Source organism: Lepidothrix coronata, unplaced genomic scaffold, assembly GCF_001604755.1.
Source record: "Lepidothrix coronata isolate B3197 unplaced genomic scaffold, Lepidothrix_coronata-1.0 Scaffold5, whole genome shotgun sequence".
NCBI lineage: Eukaryota > Metazoa > Chordata > Aves > Passeriformes > Pipridae > Lepidothrix > Lepidothrix coronata.
Genome location: NW_016690185.1, coordinates 1,472,013 through 1,488,470, shown reverse-complemented (window position 1 = coordinate 1,488,470; position 16,458 = coordinate 1,472,013). Strand labels below are relative to the sequence as shown.

The 16,458-nt window shown below is 37.9% G+C and overlaps 1 protein-coding gene across 1 annotated transcript in view; it reads left to right on the top strand.

Moving 5' to 3' along the window:
* The window catches only part of SESN1 (sestrin 1), an 84,568-nt gene that overhangs the window by 3,429 nt on the left and 64,681 nt on the right, over positions 1–16,458 (top strand). The window lies entirely within an intron of this gene.

Here is a 16,458-nt window from a genome sequence, read left to right as displayed (position 1 = left end):
TCTCATTTAGGTTAGACAAGTTATTTTTGTAAGTTATTACAAAGACAATATCAGCAAACTAGTCTCCTTTTTTTCATTAAAACTTCCTTACTTTTGTTAATAAAAGCAAGGTCCTAAAGCCACTTTGACCAAATAGATAATTTAAAAAATATTTTATAAATATTTAAATTGCCATGCTTTAACGAAGTGAAAAGTGTTTGAATGTTTCCATTTGAAAATATTTGAGTATTTTTTTGAGGTAAAACCCCAAATACATATCATGGCTTTAGATAACTTCTTGCACACGTAGTTTTTTGCAAGTATTTATACCATATTGCTTATGACCTTGCAGAATAGCCTGTCATTCCACCTAATATGCTAGGTGTCTGCACACCAACACAAATATATTGGGAAAGAACAGCAGAGGAATGTCTAAACACGTGATTATTAAAAGTATTCTGCCAGCCTCCATCGGATCAACTAGATTTATGAGACTGGAATATAAATACTAGGTGTACATCTGTAGCTGGAGAAGAACCACTGAAAGTGTGAGATTTGGTAGCTAAAATCTCTTGTAACCATCCGGTGGAAAAGACTGAGCAGAATGTATTGCTCTTCTGGGGATGTAATTCGTAAAAATAGCTTTTTGTACAAAGAGAATGCGTAGATGGGAGACAGGTTCTGCAGGTGTGACAAGATGTCACCATACATAGGATAAAAGATGACAGAGCAGCAGAATAAAACCCATAGATGTCAAAAAGCTTAGCATGTAAAGCTTGGCTGGAGACAAATACAAGGAAGAAAGAAACTAATCTCAACCTCTAAGAAGTAATGTAGTTATACCAAACCCTTGCACTGAAGAGGAAAATTAATAATGAAAACAATAATTTTGCTCTCTATTGATCTTTTCATTGATGTAAACAAGAGAGACATACAGAAAATGGGAAACCGTGTGTTGCTGAAGATGCAAAGTGCACAAAGATACATGAATAAAGCTGGGATGGTCAAAAACATAAGGAGGTATAGCTAGAGTGAATATTGAAAGAAAGCAAGAAATAAAAGATCCACAGATTAATGGATTAACAGATAGTGCTGAGATGATTGAAATGTTTTGTTGGTTTTTTTTGAAATGGCTAATCCAGGCAGTGTAGTCAATAGCCATGATAAAAGCATAAATAGTACCTTCCTAGGCTAGGAGGGGGGGGAAATACCTATAGGTTGCTTGGATAAACAACAGATTTTCAGTCTGGTAGGGCCTGATGAAATGAATTCCAAGATGCTTAAAAAAACCAACTTAGCTGAAGCAGTCTCATATAGTGGATTGCAGTCTCGAGATGATGGAGGGAAGTAGCAGACTCGAAAAGATTAATTGGTGCATACCTCTTCAGTATGGGCTAAGTGGGATGAGATGAAGATGAAACTGGTGGATTTTAGCTTTAGCTCAAAGGAAAAATACTGGACCAGTGGTGAAACACATTTTTAGTGACTATGAGAAGCTGAGTAACAGCCAAACCAGACTTTTCCAGGATAAAATCTTTTAAATCCAGCATTGCTACTACTTTTATGATGGAGTAACAGGCCTTGTGGTGCAGAGAGATTCTAGAATGTTAATAGGTTGTTATATTGGAGTCCTCAATGTTCACATAATATTATTATTAACAAGCTAGGGAATTATGATCTATAAACTACCCTGTAATGAGTAAAATTAGCTGGAAAACCATACCCAGAAGGCAAGTGAGGCCAGGTAACAAGTACAGACTCTACAAGGTCCTGTCCAACATAATCTTGAGTAACAAATCTTTACACTTGGTTGAATTGTAGATTACGAGCTGAGAGGGAGAGTAAGAATACTGGAGAACAACCATATAATATAAATTTATTTTAATAGTTTATGTGAGCTTGTATAATCTAGTCCTCTGATTTTTTTGTAAAGAAACTTTGAAGTATTTAGTGTTGGTATGGTTGGCTAAAAGGAGGCTAAGACAATATTTTCCCAAATAAATGGGGGCTGGAAGGGATGAAAAGACTGCTGCAAAAAGGAAGGAAACATGAGCTAGAATGAATGATCAATGGATGTAGATTTCAGAAAGACTTGAGTTAGATGTTTGGGGAAAATGTCAAGGTTAGGATAGTAAAGCATGTCATGTTCATCACTAGAACTCTCTTTGTCTAAACTGTTCTTAAAAATCAGTCAGGAGCAATATGCTTATTTGATCTCTCCTGGGAAAGGCAGAAGAACATTAACTGTTTGATTTTTCTTTCCAGCCTCTTTTTCTGTGTTTTATGTTGGTAACTACTTGGAGGCACTTTGAGCACTATCTAAGTGTTTGGTCCTTTGGTCTCCAAGACTGTATTTACCAGACAGGTAGTGCTGGAACTTGTGATCTGGAACCCGTCTCTTATATAAAAGCATCAGCTGGGCTTGGGGGGGCTTTGAGTACCTCTTTGTTTTCTCAGGCCTACTGCTCTGGGGGATAAATGTAACAGAATTCCATAGTTTGCTGAGGGCTGTTACAGCACAGAAGAGAGGGGTCATGTCAGCAGCCAGATATATCCGTCTTACAACCTTCAGGCACTGATTGTGATCTAGGCTTGCTTGGCAGTGGACATGGAATGGAATATCCTCACATTTCCAAATCCTGTCGAAACACTTGTATGGGTTTAAATGAAATGAACATCCAGAAAGGTCGAGAAGACTTCTAGTCACAGCCAAAGCAGACATCATGTCCTCTTCCTCTGCCACAGTGGTAGGACAAATAAAGCCAGGAGAGGAGGTATTGATTCTCATGTGTGTGTGTTCATAAAGGATAAAATAGGAATTATTTTCCTGTTTAATTGCTAGATTTTTTTCTAGCAATGTGAAGTCACAGGAGAGTTCACTCTTTGCTTTGTGGATGCTCCATGTTTGAGCTCTGTGGTGCATGCTTGTTAAGAGTGATAAGGGTGAAACTTAATTATGATCCTTGCTCTCAAATGGTTTATCCTAATGACTGATATTACAGAAGACTGGCTAACTTTTGAAATCTTTAATCTGCTTTTGGAGTAATCTTTGATAAATGACTTTATAACTTTATGTAAAGTCATTTTTTAGTTTTCATGCACAGCACAAGTAACTTTCTTAAGTGAACTTTGAGATCTGTAGCTAGGCACATCTGTTAGGTTGTGGGATTGCTTTTATCCAAGTAAATTTGCCTGTGTCCTGCTGCATGATAGGGATGTTGCCCTGTGATGTTTGCTGTTGGTCAGTCACCATAGAAATGTATCTCAGATGAAATTTATTGTCTGTTGTAGCTTATGAATTTAAATATAGTATCCTCACTGGTGGTGATGAATTTGAACCATCTGGAAGCAGACTAGTTTCCCTGCACAGTGCCAGTACCCAAATCGGTTTCTGTTTCCCATAGTACTCTTACATAAAGTGAATTAAAGCATCCTTTTTTGTGAGTTCATTCCATAGCAAAAGTCTGTTCTGTCTCTTCCAGCGATTAGGTGGAATGGATTTGATTAATTATTGTGGGGTGCTCCCTTCAAAATCCACATGTTGCTTTACCAGATCACTAGTTTAGAAAACATCTTGTCTTTTAGGGTACTTTTGTGGTGTTCAGATACTCTTGCTTTTCTCAATATTGGGAGAGATTACTGAAGTAATCGCATGATGCACTTAAATGATTAGTCTTATTTACAGCTTCTGCTACCTCCACAGTATTTATTGTAAACATGTTCTGATGATGGTCTGTATCACATGTATGGGGCAAGACTGGCTGGAGAAGTTAAGGGAGAAGACTTAATCTTGACGTGTCAGGGAAGATTCTGAGCAGGGCTGTGAACATATTTCTTAAAAAACTTAAATTGTCAATCATACTTAAGGTTGTGTTATCTGCCTCCTCGCTCTTTCAGCATATTTGTCTCCTTTCTTCAGGCTTCAGGCAGTTGAGAGAGATGAAGTGAAATTTTCTTTTGTTGAGCTTGTCAACAGCAGAATTGCCTGACCTTGGAAATGTCTTTGGTTGGAATAAAGAGGTGCTTGAAAACAGTGGAGGTTCTCAAAGTGATTTGAAGTAAGGTATCTGGGCCACTTCTAATGCTATTTCTGTGTTTGGAGCCATTCCATAATTTTCTGTGCTAACTGTATGCCAATCTTCTTGTATGGAAATGAGTTTTGCTTAGTCAACTTTTTCTTATAATTGTTTGGAATAACTTGATCTGTAAATTTATGAGTTTATGTGAATTGATTTTCAGGGCAGCATAGCTAGAATTTTTATTTTCAAAAGAAGTGAGGAGTGAAGCATACGTTTGATAATATTATCTTGGTTGGTTTTTATTTTTTGGCTGCACTGAAGTGCTTTAAACTGAAGAAATTGAACTAAAACGTTTCCTTATCTCTTACTGTTTAGTAATGAGGTAAGCAACTATAGGGTGTACATCGGTGACTTAGATAAAAAGGTTTGTTTCCTGTCTTTTTTTTATAGGAGGTAATATCTAGAGAGCTGTAGAAACCAGAAATGCTTCAGCTTGAATGCATTTTGTAAATAACAGCATCTGTTCTCCTGACCTAGCACTTGCTAAGTCATACGAGCTTTTTTTTAGATTTTTTTTTTTTAAATTTTCTTTTGCTTCTGCTTCTCCTTCTAGAGGTAATTCCAGAAGTTGGCTGTTCATTTCAAGTCAGAGCTGGAGATGATCCTTTCCAGTCTACACTCCTGTATGCTACTGTCAACTTAGATGTTTATCTTAAATTATTTTTCTCACTCTGAGACTAATAGTCTGTGGGTAGAAGTGATCCTTCCCCTCTCTGCATTGACTTTGCTAGAAGTTCTTCTCTTCCTTAAGTTGCCAAAAAGCTAATTTATTTTTACTTGAATCTTAAATTTTTTTTTCCTATTTAGTATGTAAATAACTGTCTTCGTTTTAGGGTCTTGGCATACATTTGGATGCTTTTTGCTCACATATGAAAAAAATTTATGCATCTTGAGGAGATGTTCAAGCAAAGTGAAATGCACTAAGAATTTGAAAGGGTTTATAAATTAACATACAATGTGCAAAACAAATTAGCTTATGGTATTAAGTAAAAAAAAAAAAGTATGGGCTCCTAGGTTATGTAAGATAATACATCTTCTATTAGCTAACTCAAAATAAAATTACATTGTCTCACTGTGACAAATGTAAAGTGAACACTGAAGAAATACTTGCTGTTTTATCTTCTTACTCTTGACTTTTTCTTCAGGTCAGGGTTTCTCCTTTTAAAATAAACACAGTGGAAAAGTACTGAATATACCATTGTGGGCCAGAAAAAATAGTTTTGAAAGCTTGAGTATATTTTCCTGTGGATACTGAGTGTTTAAATTTCCAAAAATATGGTTGCTGTCAGTATGGTTTTCTATTCCAGTAAATTGTTTACAGTTTAAGGGGGATGGGAGGGTGGGAATAGCTTAGGTCTCTCTTCAGAAATCAAGTGAAAGATGGAAATCTTCACTTGGAGCTACATACATAAATTAAATCCAAAAAGTTAAGTGGTGGTTTTTTTCTTGTTTACTGCTTTCTCGATGTTTCCAGTGACTTTGACTTTGGTTTTTTTTCTTTGTCTTTTTTTTTTTTTTTCTGGAAAGCTTGGGTTAGATGCCTGCCAAAAGTCGGTTTGGGAAGGTGAACTGGTTTAGTTCTATTTAAACCTAGTAAACAATTAACCATTTTCCTTACTTCAGCTTTATGTAGCTTGTTCTTTCAAGTAATTTTGGGTTAAAAGTATCAACCAATGTTGTGTTCTAATGCCTGAATATTATCCCAAAATACATTGGGCTCGTATTTTAAAAATAGAGGTGATGGTACTTATGTCATGTAATCTGATATGTGTCCTCCTGGGCAACTACAGGAACTTACTTTCAATTCAGACATTGTACTAAAGGACAGCACAGTGCTTCTGAAAACATGTGGTTGGTTTTTTACTGCAAATTAATTAGACATTGTAACTATTTTTCTCTATTCTATGCTCTCTGGAATCAATAATAAGGTTTTCTTGGTGTCAGGTCTTTCCTGGCAAGTCCTTTGTCTACCTAAATAGCTGACTGGCTTTGTGGGCCTAAGTTTTCAGACTGAAGGTATAGTACAGTACCCTCTTAGTTAAATTTCCCTTCTGGGATGTTTTTGCTTGCTATTGAATTGGTTTTAAGCAATTTTCTTCCAAAACAGGGTTTTGTTTTAAGAATTCCTTAACTCCTAGAGAGTAAACATGAAATAATATGATATTTGTTAAAAGGCAGAACAACCTTCCTTATTTAAAGCTCAAAAGCCTTTCCTGTGTGCCTTTTTTTTTTTTTTATTGTGGGGAGGAGAACCTCTTTTCTGAAAGATTTTTTTCCATTGCAGCTTGTTGCTGAGCCTCCACTGTTTCTGGTGTTTTGGTGCAACAAAACTTTTAGCTTTAAAATGCAGCCTGTTTGCCAACACCACATTCCACTTGGATTAAACTGTTCGTTGGATTTTCAATTTATTTAAGTTTTAAACTAGATTCACACTGATTTCCATATAGAAGAAAGACTGAAGAGAGGAGAAGTTCTTCTCAGTCTTTCTCTGAATTTCGAATCAATGGTGAGTGCAAATTTGTGTTGGTTTAACAGTACTAAATATTTGGCAGCTGCCACGCACAAAATGTGTTCTGAAGCTCATCATGTTATGAAGATAAGTCCTTACTAGGACAAGATTGCTTTTGATATTTGCCCTAACATCATATGTATCCATTCTGTCCTTCCCACTTGTGTTACAGAAAAGGTTTTGGAAGCCTTATAACTTTACCCAGATTACTTTTTTTTTTTAAGAGTTACATTTGTAATGGTTGCTTGTATTTACATAGAAACTGATGTATAAATAGTGTTGTATAAGAGAGGCTTAATTCTGACATTTTTATTGCTGTTGTTCTGTTCCAGGATGCAAGAAAATAAACCAAATGGAAATGTTTTTGTCTGACTTTTAGAAGGCATATTGGTATCTTGGTTTGTAGTGTTCTGCTTTTCTATCTATTCGTAACATGACAACTCTGGTGGATATTGTCTGGAATCTGTCAGAAGAGTATGTGTAAATCAGGAAGGTCAAGTGTTGCTTCTCTTTCCTTCATTTCTTAGTGTCAGGACTTTCTGTTAAAAGATTTGAGTTTTTGAGTAAGGTTTCATTCAGAATGAACACATGACAGTTTTGTCAAGATATGAACTGGGTATGCCATCATTTTTCCAAAATACTATGTACTAGAATTCTATTAGGAAAAAAAACCCTAACTTTTTTTTTTCTTTATATGTGTAGTTGGTTTAGGCAGCTATAAGGAGATATCTTGATTCTGTAATAAACATACAAATCTGTATCATCATGTGTTTTCCTAACTTTGGCAGAAAAATGAATACTAATCTTTGCACTATGTACTGCTTGAATATTTGTTTAAAATCAGAGTGGACAATCCAACTTGTAAAAATCATCGAGTCCCTTTGCTGTTCAAAACTTCCAAGAAATGTAGGTGGAAATCAAATTGGAAAGAGCATATGCTGGAAGTTGTTGTTATGTATATACAGTATGATAAGATAGGCAATCTAACGAAGACCTAACTCTAAATTCTTAAACCAAGCATAATTTCTTTAATTTTGAAATAGCACTGAGGGATTTTAGTAGGGATAATATTATGTGAAATTTCTCCTCCTTCTGTATGTAACAGAATAATATAATTTAATAGCCTCGTTTGAGACTTGATTCCTTTTTCTGGTGCAACAGTAGATTCTGATGCTCACTGAAATCAAAGACTCCATCTCTTAGAGATTAAGATAGTCTTAATCTGGATAATAGAGCCTGTAAACTACTTTCTCTTCAAAATGAGTGATACCTTTTACATAGTTTGTACTTTTGAACATTGAGCTCTGGGAAATATTGAACTCTGAGACTTCGAGATGGCAAGGGGAAGCTTCTTGTAAGAAGTTACTGGAATTCTTAACAATTCTGAAGATTGAGAATGAATAAAGACTTTAACCAGCATGCTGTATAATATTCTGTTGCAACAATCTGATTATAAGCAAATATAGAAGACAAACAGCTATTATGTCTTTGTGGCAGTTGCTTTCCTTCATTTAATTAGATGGGATAATGACTGTTCGCAGAGTATGGTCTGATTTGGAAATCCCCTCGTCTGCAGTAGAATATCCTAATGGGAATATTCTTATTATTGAAGTAAATTCTGAAGTTCTAGAAATATCTTACAGCAATCTTTTTCATTTCTCTCCTGTAGTGGAAATGAAGTGTAGGAAATGTGTGAGGCGGGATATTTGATAAAGAATGTTTTGGGCTTTTCTTCCGCCTTGGTTCTGCATTTGTATTGGGTTTGCATGGCAAGGTTTTGGAGCGGGGCAGCTACAGGGGTGGCTTCTGCGAGAAGCTGATAAAAGCTTCCCCCATGTCCGATAGATTCAACACCAGCCAGCTCCAAGATGGGCCTGCCACGGGCCAAGGCTGAGCCCAGCAGTGATGGTGGTAGCACCTCTGGGGTAATGTATTTAAGAAGGGGGGAAAGAAAACCCCGGGTAACAGGAACTGCAGTCAGAGAAGAGAGAAGTGAGAATATATCAGAAGAACAACTCTGCAGGCACCGAGGTCAGTGGAGAAGGAGAAGGAGGAGGTGTTCCAGGCACCAGAGCAGAGATTCCCCCCTAGTGCAGACCATGGTGAGGCAGCTGTGCCCCTCAGGTCCATGGTGGAGCAGGTCTCCGCTGGCAACCTTTGGAGGACTCCACGCCAAAGCAGGCTCCTGAAGGAGGCTGAGACCTTGTGGAAAGCTGTGCTGAAGCAGACTCCAGGCAGGATCTGTGGCCATCTGGAGAGAGGAGCCCACATTGGAGCAGGTTTGGTGGCAGGGCTTCTGACCCTGTAGGGGACCCATGCTGGAGCAGCGTGTTCCTGAAGGAACAGGTCCCATGGAAGGGACCCATGCTGGAGCAGTTTGTGAAGAACTGTAGCCCATGGAAAGAACTCACTTAGCAGAAGTTTCTGGAGACCTGTCTCTTGTGGGAGGGACCCCACAGTGGAGCAGGGGAGGAGGGAGCAGCAGAGACAATATGTAATAATCTGACTGCAACCCCCATTCCCTTGTTCCCCTGTGTTGCTGGGAAAGGGGAGATAGAGAAAACTGTGAGAGAAGTTAAGCCCAGGAAGAAGGTGGGGGGGGGGGAGTAAGGTGTTTGAAGATTTGGTTTTATTTCTCAGTATCTTACTCTGATTTGATTGTTAATAAATTAAATTAATTTCTCAAAGTTAGGTCTGTTTTGCCCACAACGGTTACTGGTGAGTGATCTCTCCCTGTCCTTTCCTCAACCCGTGAGCTTTTTGTTATTCTCTCTCCCTGGACAGCTGAGGAGGGAGTGATAGAGCAGCTTTGTGGGCACCTGGTGTCCAGCCAGGGTCAACCCACCACAGTATTTGAGCTAGTTCTTTGGTGTGTTTTTTTGAGAGTGAAGTTCAGAATTTGCTGCGATATCAGTGTTTGCTTGGTTGTTAAAAAGCTGACTGGTGTCTCAAAATAAAAACTTTCTGTGAAAATGTACTGCTTTTAACAAAGTGTTTGCAGGGGAAGATTTCCTCAGTAATCAGTGAAAGTCCCATGAAGACCAGAAAGAAAGGTACACTTAGAATAACCAAAAGCTTTGAGCGTGAAGGTCTCACATTCAAGTCTATGCTTTGCCCCTCTCAGATAAGTGATTTGAGAGGGCAGTTGAACAAAGTAGAACTTCTTAAGCAGTAGAAATTTCATGTTTTCTTTTAAAGCAGTAAAAATGTTACGTTTGCCTTGGATATAGGAGTATCTCATTTAAGCATGAATGGGATCTGGACAGGACTGGAGTTTGAAACCTGGTCTATCTCATCTCAAAACTTGACTTGGAGAAATAAGTACCTGGAGAAATAAGTAACCGAGGTCTTAAAATTTCATCAAGTTAGGAAAAAGCACCTGTTGTCCAGGTGCTGTGAAATTCATTTGCCCTCAGTCCAAAACTGCTTTAGATTAAAGCCAGAGTAGTGAGGAAGCTTTGAAGGCCCTGTGAGGTGGGGTGAAGGATTTTACCTAAGTAGTTGTAATCCAGTTTTTAAATAAATGGAGTTCAACAACAATTTTGGTGAAGACTGAAACATGCTAAAATAATTTTCCCAATCATAACTTTTAGTATTTACCTTCAGTTTCTTTTTAAAACACTTCTAAATATGTTAACTTCAGAAAACTAGGATGGAGTACAAGTTTACATGACTTTTTGAAACTTCAGCTTCTGGGATCTTTTTTTGAAGGGAGGGGGAATATGTTGTGCTACAGAAAATAAGTCAGATTTTTTTTTTTGTACCACAAGAGCAAGGCATTTTTTCTTTATTCAGATGAAACTTATTATGATATTAAACACATCTGTTTATTAGATTGTTGTGGATGGATTTTTGGTTTTGGTTCTTTTTTTCCTTTTTTTTTTCTGAAAAGTTTAATTTTGAACTGGAGTATCTATTGTCTTAGCAGTAGTATTTTGGCCACCTATACTGTCGCATTTGCAGAGGGAACTGCTTTACTGAGGACAGTTACATTATTACTATCTGATAATCTAATAATTATAGATGACAAATAAACCAGCAGGTACTTCATTAAGAGTGTTGTGTACAACATACAATTTTGACATTATCCTGGAAAAAATCTTAATATTATTCCTGGGAGTATCCCTGAATTAACACAACTACTGCTCATGTGTGCTAAAGCGAAGCATATGTGAGCTTGCGGTGTTGAGGCTGTGTGCTGGCTGGTCTGTCCCAAAGCCTCTTAATACCTGGCTGCAGGATTCCCTTTCAAAACATTCTTAGTACTTCTGTTTATTATAAACAATCCTGTGTCTCCTTTTACAGATTTCAGGTTCCCTAGAGTTTGTGATCACTGTGCCAAACTGACACTCACGCTTGCCTCTTAATCTGAAAAGTTGCATCTTGAGCAGAGACATGCAGGAGGCATGTTTTGGGTGTCAAATGAATGCAGCTGCAGTGTTTTCAGGACTAAATTGGCTCACTGTGGGCTACCAGGTGTGCCACTTACCACAGCAGTAAATAGATATAAGTCCACAACAGTTCAATTAGCTTAAGCAAGCTCTTCCTCACTTGTGCATGCTTCACAGAATGCCACATGGAATGAACTTAAGCTGATGGACCCACTCCTGAAAGATGTAATGAATTTGAAGGAACACTTGGGGGAGACTTCACGTCTCATGTTTTGTTTCCAGTTCTTTGACTTGTTTGAAGTAACATCAGTGTGAATTGAGATCTGTTATTCTAAAACTCTTGAAAGATGAAACTTTTGTCCTTATTGCCTTATGCTATTTCTGGTTACAGAATAGTAACATGAAAGCTTCTTGACATAGGGCATATTTTTAGGTATTTTTGTTGATGATAGTATCTTGCTAGTTTTCTTTAGAAATAATGTAATTGTAACTGACTGATTTCTCTAGCTAGATATGAAAGCAATGATGAGTGATACAGGTATAGGAAAGGGAAATGAGGAGCATGCATGAATGAGAAGTTGGTGATAGTAGGTGAATCAGCAGTTTATATATTAGTTATGAATGCTCACCACTATGTTCAAGGGGCATGCCTATTTTTATTTTATGATTGTCAGAATTTCAGTTTTATAATATATTTACCCTCAGCTGAAACGTCCTAAATTGTATCTCTGTAGTGTTAATCAAGACTTCACATCAACGTGTCTTTAGAAAAGCAAAACGGAAAGAAGGTACTAGCTGTTAGAATTCACCTCTTCTAAACACAGGATGCATATGTTCCCACATACTAAAAAAAAAAATCCAAACCCCAAATCAACAACAAAAAAAATCCCCTACTCAACTATCGTGATGTTTTAATTGTTGAAACAATTGGGGTCAAAAAGCTGAGGTCTGTGGAGGAAATCAGTCGCGAGTATGTACGATGGTGTCTTCTATTGCTGTTCATGGCACAGACTGTCCCTCATCTAATGAGAAAATACTAGGTGAAAAGAATAGCCATAATCAGTCTGTTTTCTTTTTCTGAAGGGTCTAGCAAGGACCTTTCTGAAGGACCTTGAGGGAAGTGAAATTGTCAGAGAACTTAGGTGAATAACTCCTAACTTTTATTTTGAGCTTACCAGTGACAAATTTCAAACTAGCACATGGCAGCTGACTAACTTTCTAAGGGTAGATTCTACAAAAGAGTAGATTTTTAGTTGGGAGAAAAGGGCTGACATTCAATGTTTTGGGACTTTTTAGTTCTTATTAAACAAAACTTAACCCATGAGCATGTTTAAGCTATCTCTAGACTAAAATAAATTTTTCTGCTGGACTCTATTATCTTAAGTAAAATCATGTGTTGTGTGGTAGTGTTGCCATTTGTTACTTTTTTTTTGCTAATATGAGCAGATTAAAACTACTGCATTTTCCTGGCTAAAATCTATTTAAATACCATTAATTGTCCACTATTATAAAGAAAGATAGTAAAGAAGATAATTCTTTGCCATTGGCAGTCCGTGGTTGCTAGAAGAAACTATGTTACTTTCTGTGTGAATGTGGTGCATTACACAGGAGTTACTCAGGCATGCTCAGAGGGACCCTGACAGTGAAACTTCCTGGCAGCGTTTTAGCTTTTATCCTGCTGGATGACTTGGTGGCAAGGCTTCATCCAGCGGGAAGGGTGCTTTACTTAGTTCAGCCCTGGCTGTAGCAATGACCCAACAGACTGTATGTGTCCCCAAAGTTTTACTACCAGTCTTGAATGCATCAGAATGTAGGTGGTATTTCTAACTGAAGAAGGAGGGGAAAGACCTTGTGGCCTTCTAGATGAAAATAAAATACTCTTCAAATTGTTTCAGTTCCTTTACTGTAGGTATGCAACGGAAAGAGTTAACACAGCTTGTATCTTTGAGGTGTTTTCATATGCAATACTCTAGTGTTTCTTACGATTTCTTACTGTTTCTTACAGCCTCCTGCAGGTGAATGGTAATTCAGCCATTTGGTATACATTCAGATCGTGTTTGTGACAGAGCTTACTATGCAGTACTTTCATTGAACAGTTTGTCCTTGCTTTGTTTGAGATATATCGTTCACAATAATAATAAAAGAGGTAAGGTTCTGCAACAGATGGCACTGTAGGAAAAGATAACCCTAACAGGAAAAAGTTGTCCCTATAGCAGAATGTCAACTTAAAAATTGAAAGTTGGAATCATCTAGATAGATTCAACTTCTGGTAGGTGCTAGCCACCAGAATGCTTTGCTTTTCAAACCTAATGTTTTTATAGTACAGCTGATGGGTTTTTGTTTGATTGGTTTTTTTGGTGGTTTGGTTTTTTTTGTTTTTTTTTTTTCATAGAATAAGATCTCTTCAGATTTCTGGCACTTATAGTCACCAATATGGGAATTCCCTGTCCTGTATTATTCAGCAAGACAAAGGTTCTGATATTATTCAGCAAGCCAAAGACTCTGTGCAGTCCAAAGAAAGGAAATGAGTTCATGAAGCTTGTGTTTCTGCCCCAGCTTAGAGCTTCCAAACCCAAGATCCTTCTAACCCTGTAGCTAAAGTCAGTGAGCATCTAGGCAGAACCTCATCGGGTGCTCAGCCATGAATAAGGGTGTTTCAGGTTTGGCAGTGGGCAATAGTTCCACGCCTATGCTCAAGTAAGCTCACTCTGGATCCAGAGATTAAATATTTCCCTCTATCTCCTCTCAGGGCTTGCAGAACATGGTGTTCTTGGAGCATGTTTACTGAAGACCTATCAGATGGGCTTTGCACAAAACAAACCAGAGCTACCCCTCCCACTCCTGAGTAATAGCTTAGTGGTTAGAGCATTCCCAAAGAATGAGGACTCTAGGTTCAGCACCTTTTCTCCCTGAGGTGATTTGAAGTCATGCCCCTTACATGCCTAGGCTCCCAAGAGGAAAGAATTGGGCTATCTTTTGCTCTAATTTCTGGGATAGTGAACACCTTAAGAATTGTATGTAAAGCAGGACTAGCACAACTGGAAGTGCTGACAGTGTTGCCATCATTAAATATCTTAACTTTGTTTAGGGAGGAGAAGGTGGAATCACCTTGAGTTTATTAATGACTTGGACTTGGCCTCTGTCTTAAGTGATCTAACTGCTGAGGTGAGAGCACCAGTCTCTGGGCTTGAAGTTGTGGTCTTGAATAAATGCAGTTGCTTTTGCTGGTGGGCAGAAAGCTCTAGCACAGTGGGAGACTGAAGATGCACTCCTGTCTTCAGTGCTTCCCATTGGCTAACTTAGGTGAGTTCCAACTTGACTTGCAGGTTTTTTTGAGTGCTGGTTAAGCTGCATTACCCTCCTCTATTTTTTTATAACTGTAATAGATAAAACTTTTGTGTTCCTGGGTAATAGACTGAAGTGTGATCTTTGCTAAGAGATTCAGATATTGAGGAAATGTTGTCTTAAGCATCATTGGACTTGTCTGTAAAGTGTAAATGTTGACCTTTTACTAAGATACTTCTTCCTTTAAATACTATTTAGAGACTTCTGTACTAAATAAACTACCTTTGCTATGTTTCTGTGGTGAGAATGCACACAAAACTTCCAGTTTACAAGAATTTGAAAAAGGCAGTTGAAAGTGGAGATGTTTTGTGATTTGTTTCTTGCACATGTTTATAGTACATAGTCTATCCTAATGCATAAAGACAATTATCCTCCCCTCCCCAGTACAGGTAAGCATGTTTTTCTTCAGTGAGGGTTCTTTCTGAAGGCTTGAGAGCTTTCCTCTTCCTAGTAGATCTCCAGACTTCTTCCAGTTCATGTCCCCTCACACTTGAGGGCACTGTAGGTTCGTTCTTCCTTTGTAGCTGAAAGGTGCTACAAGCTCTTGGTGGAGGTCTGAATCAAAACTCTGTGTCTCTTGGTATTTTTTGTAAGTTTTCTCTTTATTTATCTTCAGTTTTGGAGAAAAATGTTCTCATCTAGAAGTTGCCATCAAAGGAAAAGAAGAACAGTTCTTTAAAATATCAGTGATGTTTGTATGGAACTTCTTAGAATAGTTTGGCACCTGGAAAAGAAAAAATTAGTCTCAAGCAGGTTTGCAACCTCTTTTCCAGTTTAAGTGCAATGAGATGTGAGTAACCTGCACTACAGCAGCTAAGTGGCTGAAACGGGGTTACAGAACCAGCAGAACAGTCTGAAGGAAGAGCAAAATAGTGTCAACAAGTTTTGTACACTGTTCTGAGTTTAATACAGGGTGAAGCTCAAATTCTTCTTGAAGAGAACTGTGTACTCTTTTTGTTATTTAAATTTTCCCATGTCAGGCTTTTTCACTTGACTGTACTATGCAGGAACTAGATCATTAACATTAAAAGAACCTGAAGTTCTTCCAAGTTTATATTCAGGCCAAATGAAGTAAGCCTCTAGCAAACATGCAACTAGATGACATAATAGCATATATTAAAGGTGCAGAGGCCTTTTTGTTCCTCATCTCCTAATTACATCAAACAATTGGAGATGAAATACATGTCTCTTAAGTGATATTGTGCTTCAGCTCTTTAACAGAGCTTCATTCGAACTTAGATCTGTGTGCAGTTGAATCTTGCTCATTGTGGATGGCCATGGGCATCCTGAAATGCCAGAGGTTCTATGAACAGTAGCATGAAAATCTGCAACCTGAAGAGCAAGTGAGTGTTTTTCCGTGACTGAACTCACAGGGTAGGCTGTAACACTTCCCTTCATACTCAGGCCTTCTGATTTTAGGGTAACATCACATGATTACATGTGAACTAAATTACCATTAACTTTGGAGTAGCTCATCTGTCAAAACTGATTTGTCTGATTTGCTGTGTAACACAGGTCAAGCAGGGAGTGTACTGTCAGTTGCTGTGGCTGAAGTGAAAAGATTTAACTGACAAGATGGTGGTAAATTGATTGTTTGCAGTTGTGGGAGCTTACTCTGGTAACAGCTCTTATTAATGTTTACTCTTCCTTCTGTGTTAAAGTATGCCTGCATGCTAAGGCATATATTCCAGCATCTTCAAAACTTTTTCTTAAAAGATTTTGGAAAGGAAGGAAATGTAACAAATGCCAAACATCCAGTGGTGCTGCAGACAATTATTGGTTTAATCTATTGGCAGTAGATTAAAGAAGGTGGCTCATGATGGCCACTTCTTTCCCTGTTTTCCCATAAGACTGGGCTAATATCCCCCCACATCCCTCAAGTGACATTAATTAGTTATACAATACCTGGGGTGACTGTTTAGTGACCTCCGAGTTGTAAAAGCTTTTATGAACATCAGAAGCCTGGAGTTATAAATATGGAACTTCAAAATGGTGTGAGGTTTTTTGTTTGGTTGGTTGTTGTTTCTGGAATAGATAGCATAGAACTGAAGGCTGGCCCATTGTCAGGTTAGCAGGCTTCCTTTGTGGCGATTCCTTCCCTCTTCTGTGAAGTTTTAGTCTTCAAAATATCAAATAGAAAAGCAAGCAAGAAAAC